This window comes from Poecilia latipinna, unplaced genomic scaffold (assembly GCF_001443285.1).
Source record: "Poecilia latipinna isolate Pla-1442-1.1 unplaced genomic scaffold, P_latipinna-1.0 Scaffold2042, whole genome shotgun sequence".
In the NCBI taxonomy this organism is placed as follows: Eukaryota; Metazoa; Chordata; class Actinopteri; order Cyprinodontiformes; family Poeciliidae; genus Poecilia; species Poecilia latipinna.
The window spans coordinates 6,030-13,046 of record NW_015114658.1 but is presented as its reverse complement, the minus strand read 5'-3'; positions in this window follow the sequence as shown (position 1 = coordinate 13,046).

Sequence of the window (7,017 nt, the reverse complement as noted above, 5' to 3'; positions counted from 1 at the left end):
TTTTTTTAAGTTTTAAGATTTTATACCTGCACAGCACAAAATTGTAAAGCTGTCCTTATGGTGGCCCTGGTGGAAGCAGCTTTATCACCAGACAGAGCAGGAGAGTTTACAGCCTTTAAACCCTTTTAAAGAAAAAATAAATAAATAAATAAATAAATAAATAAATATTTGTGTAGTTAGTGTTGAGCCAGAGATTTACAGCAGCTTTGTAAAATTTCAAAAACGAAGTGAAGGCGTCCCACAGGGAGACAAGTCCCACTAGCATTCATCTCATTTGTCATTTGTAAATAACATTCACTTGTACAAATTCAGTCAGCTACCATATCAAGTTCCAATGTGTTAACTTTGAGAGACTTGTTTTTTTCTGAACCTGCAGATATCACAGGGTAAAATCTGCATGTTTCCATCAGTTTTCATTCTAACAACAGTCACAGATATGTTGCTTTGTTTACTCTGTTTTCTGGGAGTAAATGGGGAGTTTAGTCTCACTAATGATGACCCTCAGGCTGCAGGTTAACTAGCTCCCCACAGACCCTAAACACAGTTAATACACACCTTTGGGGACATGGTGATGTGAGTGACGCACAGGAAGCTTACATGTGTGGACATGAATTTCCGAGTTAAACTCTTCTAAGTGTATTTGTGCAAAAGGTGTCAATTGTGTGGTAGCATAAATCTTGTGCAGCAACAGTGTGGAGATTAAAAAAACATGTAAACTGTGTTGACCCTCTTAGAGTCTAAAGATTTAAAGTCATTATGATATGAAAACTTACATTTTGCTTTTGCCAAGGTAATGTCAGGGTGAGCAGTCTAGAAATACGAAGTTAAACAATGTTACCAACTGTTTAAAGGCAGGAAGTTTTAACTGCAAGCGGCAACAGTTAACTACACAAATGACATTTGGATATTTAGACCTCAGACTGGTTGTTCTAAGAACATTTCTGCTCTGTAGCCAAAAAACATTAACTCCTTGAAAGAGGCCACACACAAATACCACATACATGAAGGAGTTGTCAGTAACGATGTGAAATGCAGGTTAGCTTTATCCAAAACCTCCCACTCCTCCCATCGCATCACAGTCCTCCCATAATGCATGCTGGTGCCCGATATTTCCCAGTTAGAAAGATGCATGGATTGAATGTCCAGATGATGTAGAAACAAACACAATCCACCAGACAAGACTTTCTCCCCCCATTGCTTTTATACAGTAGTTTTGATTACAGGAGCTTCGGATGCTGGCATGGATACTCTGATAATCTCTACAGCTACATTCAGCTGTAGAGATGACCTACTGCACGTTTTGATTCCTACTTGAAATTTATGCAGTATTTCGGCAAATCTTGTTCAGGTCTGCTTAGGGGTGTTAGATTTCAGTTGTTAACCTGGTGTGGCATTTCATTAATTATTCATTATCACCCAAAACTGCTAAAAAGGGAGATAAAATCCGTTTCATTTCATATTGTAGATTTTCATCATGTTAGTTGGTAAATCGACAGTATTGGGTTTACTCTCAAGTAAGTAGCCAGAGTGTGTTTGAGGTGTACTTTCAGCATGCTGGCAACTGTCTCCTGTCCACCATCTGTACCTGCAGCTTGGCTTGCATCATTAACCAAACCACAAAGAAGACAGCAGGGACCAAACGGCAGCAGCTGCTTTACTAAACACAAATACACACAATTGTATTACAATTGGGTAATACGAGAAGCTGTTCAGTTCATACCTGAATGAGTCTTGAGAGATTTTAGTTAAATTTGGACTTCTGCTATCTGTTATAGGAGATTTGAGTGGACACTGGGATGCCAAGAAACCAAAACTTTTCAGCACTGAAACCAAAAACTTATGTCAAAATCTTCTGTGGTGTTGGGGTGCAGCGATCATTTTTGTAAACTGTCCAAATGATGGCCTTCAACTGGAATGTAAGACAATCGCTCAAGTCTGTGACCTTGGTAAACAATCCAGACTCTCAAACACATGAAGCATATGCCATGTTCCATGTTGTAAAGTTAAGACGGAGGCGTGTGAAGAACTGCCGTTCTGCATGATGTCCCCGACTACGTCGTGGCTGTTGTAGAAGCAAAAAGCTGCGTAGAGAACAATGGCTGCTTTGTTGGTGTGTGCTTGGTGCGACAGCGCTGTGAAATATGTCACAGCAACATGTTTGGGCCTTGCTAGAGAAGAAGCGAAGTCGACGCCTCCACTTCTGTCAGAGTGACAAAACTGCAAGCGAGTCAGAAGTGATACACACAGAGATAAAAACGGTCCACAACTGAGCAGCAAAGGAAGCAGAACAAATCCAAATTCATAAGTTTGGCTCAAGTAGAATACATTTTTCTGAACATTTATGAGTGCTCTGTGAGGCGGAAGGCCAGCTAGAGGGAGCTTTGGGTAAACAGGCGATGTTTCGTGTGAGTATTTAGGCATCCCCGAATCACTGCCACCAGAAAAAATTTAGTAAGACATTTTATTTTGTGTAGGTTAGGTTATTTTAGTGCACCTTGTTTCAAAAGGGATATACATAAACTGTCGTTTACCATTTGTTGCACTGCAGTTTGCAATGTATATCATATTTCTTTGTAGTAAGTGTCTACTTTCTTGTGTAAAGCTAAACTGTCTAATGTATGAATTGTTAGCCATTCAACGACCTCCCCTATCAGAAAAGGGAAAATAAGTAAATAATTTATTTTAACAAATATGCTAAAACTATTTTTAACATATTTTGAATGTTATCTCAGATGACCATATTCAAAATAGCATTTTAGTCCTCAGCAAGACATTAAAATTGGGAGTCAAACTGTCCAACAAACATTATTATCGATGTAAGGAAAAAGTCCATACATGCACTGAACTGGAATAAAAGCAGCAGCTGTATGATGTGTTTACTGATTGCAAGAAAAACTGATCTTAGAGAGCTTTACTTTCTACATGTTTCTGTCTGAGCTTTTATAATTAGCTTTTTTTTTCCTACCAAGCTTTGTTTGAGGACATTTTCATGGTAAAATACTTGAGCTGAACTTGTGTCTATAGTTTAGGCCCAAAATAAAAACCCTTTATGTTCCTTTAAGTGCTGCTCAGATTTTGAGTTGGGAGTCCAAAATCAGAGCCAAAGTCGGACATGTCGTTGGCCGTCACGTTCGTCACTAATGAGTCCTCATATCACCTAATTGTCCGACAAACTGTTCCTTTAATATCCGCCAATGTGTTTGGGAAGTGTGTGTGTCTTTCCTTAATTTATGCAGGATGATTTGAGGCGCCTTCTGCCGAGCTGCTTCATCCCTCCACAATAACACACATCTTACCTCCTCCTCCTCCTCGTACTTCAACCTTCTGTTCTCCTCCTCCTCCCTCATTTCCTCTCACTTTCATCCCCCCTCTCTCGCCTCTCCCAGACAACTGTGACAGTTTTAATTCTGACCGCTGAATAGCCTGAATCAATTATGTCCTCCACACCGAGTCCAACAGCAGAGCAGCATGGGGTATTTAGACTATTTAGGCTCCCATTCATCAAGCTCCAGCCTCTTAATCATTCTTTAATTACAGACTATGATTATGGAGGCTCGAGTGGGACATTAGGTAGGTTTGCTTTCTCTGCAGAGTTTGTAGAGGACACAGGAACAAATCAGTGGAGTCTCAGCCTTCTAACCTCAGCAGGATCTACAGTAATTTCTAAGAAGCTGATTTCACATTTTAAAATGCTCAGTTTTGAACAAGCAATAATATTACATGCAAATGGAATGTAGATACAGTTTTTGTTCTAATTTAAACTGTCCCTTAATATTAAGATATAAAACAAGAAATAATGTTATCTGTGTCCTGTCATCTTAAACAGGACTTTTAGTGATTGTTTTCAGCTCTTTAACTAGAAAATGTTAAAACATATATTTGCTCAATTCAAAAGCTACTCAGACCAAATGTCCAATATCTTGTAAAAGGCAAAAATAACTTTCTGTTGATGTTTTGTGTCTTCCTCTATCAGTATCTCACATTGAGGTTGAGGAGTCATGGCTCACTATTTTTCCGCAACATTGGTTCAATTCATTGTAGTTTGCAGACACTATTGTCTGAACAGTTCTCTGTCAAACAGCATTTCGATTAGGTTGAGGTTTGGACTTTGGCAACATCTTGACGGTTTTTCTTTCTTTTATTTTTGTAGATTTATTTTTTGTGTTCAAGATCCTCACCCTGTTGTTGATGAGGTTTTTGTCAAACCTCAGCTGCCAGACAAATAGTCCCACATTTGACTCTGAAATGGTAGCCTAAGTCATCTGGGTTTGTCCAGATGTAATCTCTGTGATCCATCAAGCCACAGTGTCTAGAGTCACAGTTCTTTCTTTGTTGTTTAATTTGTTATTGTTTTATCAGTAAAGCTTCCTTATAGTTTTGAAATGTGCTTAAAAGTTAATTGTTTAACTTTTATGCACATTTCACTGCCGCAGCGTACATAAAGTGTTAATGGTGCATTAAGATGACTTCATCACTTTTATTTAAAGCTGAGTTATCAGCACTTGAATATATACATAGCAAAAGAGAGTGAAGTCAGATGGGATTTTGTTGAGGTTGCCTGCAGAGTTTCGTGCTGCCATGCATTCCTCAACATCTTAATTTGTAATAAAGGAACCTCCTGAGGAGGAAGTTAAAGTCCCCTCTCTGTTCCTGCACCTATCAGCGTTACTAATCCTTTTTGTGCCTCCCTTGTTCGGCTCTCAAAGTGCCGGCAGGGATAACATCACTTCATTGACAACCTACAGTCCTGGTTTGTCAATTAGACCTTGTAGTCAGCTAATCTCCAGCAGGCCTGCTCAGCTTTTCACTCATAGGAAGGAACAGAAAAGCAGCGAGCTTTAATGCCATCTAATGACGTTATGGGAGGAATAGCCCCATGCCGCTGGGAACCTGATAATCCCACTTTGTTCCTTTTGGATTACTTGAGAAAGCTCCTCCTCCTTCCCCCAACCCAGTTGCTGATCTCCTTCGTGTTGTACCGACACAATGGGGCTCCCGCTGTCAGGCCCAGTCCTCCTCTTATTCTCTAAACGCCTCTGTTATTCGTAGGGCCGCAGCCGGGGGCGAGCAACCCTTTATTTTCTCCTCAATTAGCAGGAAAGGCTTGTGCTGATCACTTCCTGTGCAGAGGTGAGCGGACGCTCCCGGAGGTTATCGGCGGCGAGGGTTGGCGGCAGCGTTAAAGCTCCACTGATGGTTTCATGTCACGTTGGCTCGGCGTCGGACGACAGTTGTTGCTCCTCCCCACTTTCTTAACCTCATTATGATGTCTCCTATTCCAGACAGGCGGGAGGGATTGGACTCTGAGTGTGCAACGGAAGTGGGAGGACATGTTCATCAGAAATAAAACTTTTCAGAATCCCAACCCCTTTGCTTCATTCATTTCTGGGAAGAAAAGAATGATAAAGCATTTGTAGAGTAGACAACTGCTTGTAAAATCTGTAAAATCTTATTTACATAAGAACACTTTGTTCAAGTGTTCTTGAACAAAGCGTAAGAACAAAGTGTTATTGGAAAACTAAGCCACACAGTTGTTACTTGTAGGCAAAACTACTGTTGTCCTTTATTAAAAGAATGTCCAGACTGCCTTCAAATATAATTTCCAATTCCATGTCTTCTATATAAAATTCTAAAAGACCAAGCTTTATCGTATAACAGAGATCTGCAGAGATTTGCTGTCATACTGCAGGTTTACACTTGGTTCCCAGTGCTTTCAAGGAGGTCACTTGACTGTATTTACCTGAATTAAATTATGACTGGACATAAATTAGACATACTAGTTTTTTAATTAAAGTCTTTATACACAATGATTGAATTGGCTCCATAAAAATATGCTTCTTAATTACAGTAACAGGTACAACAAACATTTACACATATCCCTATTTTATGGAGCTTGAATAAAAAAATATGTGCTTTGATTATAAGTGTCTGAAATGCAGAAGCTAAAAGCACAATCTGCTAACAAATAATGTGCAAATTAACTAAAAATTAAAAACTTTTTATTTTGAAGAAGTCTGAAATTGCTTTGGAATCTATGAGATGAAGGAATCCTTAATGTACAAATCTTCAAAAGTTATTAAAAAAAATTCAAATGCTATTTCAATGAGAATCAAACTTGTAGTTGAGCAATTCACCTCTAAGATGCCTCACTGCATCTTTATTTTTGAGATTTCTTATCCTGCTCTCTAAGAGGTTTGTCCTAGTGTCGGAGGGGTCGCTTGGACGAGTCCTTTTCCTGTCTTTGGGGACTCCTTTGTCTCTCCTTTGCCCCTTCCGCACTCCTCCGGCTGGCCCTCAAGTGCCAAGAAAACCTCAGAGATGAGACGGACAGATGGCCACTCAGTTTAAAAATCAGTCCTCAGTGACTCGAGACGTTTGCAGTTCTCCCGGAGTCGCTCAACAGATGCATGTGCATATGCTTTTCTCTGCAATGATCCTGTGTTTGGTGGAGTGGAGGTTTGACTCAGAGCAGGACTCTGAGGCAGGGTTATCTGCAGGCAGTGATCTGAGTGTTTGTTTAGTTGTCACAGGGCAGCAGAGGAGGGAGGAGAAAAAAAACAAAACAAACCGATTACAGTTGAGTATTTTGCAGAATGTTTTTCAACTGGAGACTAGAGTTCCTGTCAGTCACCAGCGAGCTTCCCCTTCACACATAGTTATTGCAACGCATATGCAGAGCATATGCATATGTTAAAATGGCCTAGTCAAAGTTCAAACCTAATTCTCAAGTTTATTTTTGAAGAAGAATGGGTAAAAAAATAAAGGAAAAAAGAAAAAAAAAGAAGAAAAAAATCAGTCTTCAGTTATTCGTAGCTTGAGGACAAACACCAAACGATAGATTTGCAGTTTGCAGGAGTTTTCCTATTCTTTGTAAGACTTGTGAAAGACGTCCAGTTTACAAATACAGCTATTTCAGGTTTGCACTGCGCAGTATTAGGGGGACTTTTCTTGAACAATAGGTCCTTTAAAACATATTTGTTAAATGTTACAAGTTGAAGACATGTTGGTTTAGAATAT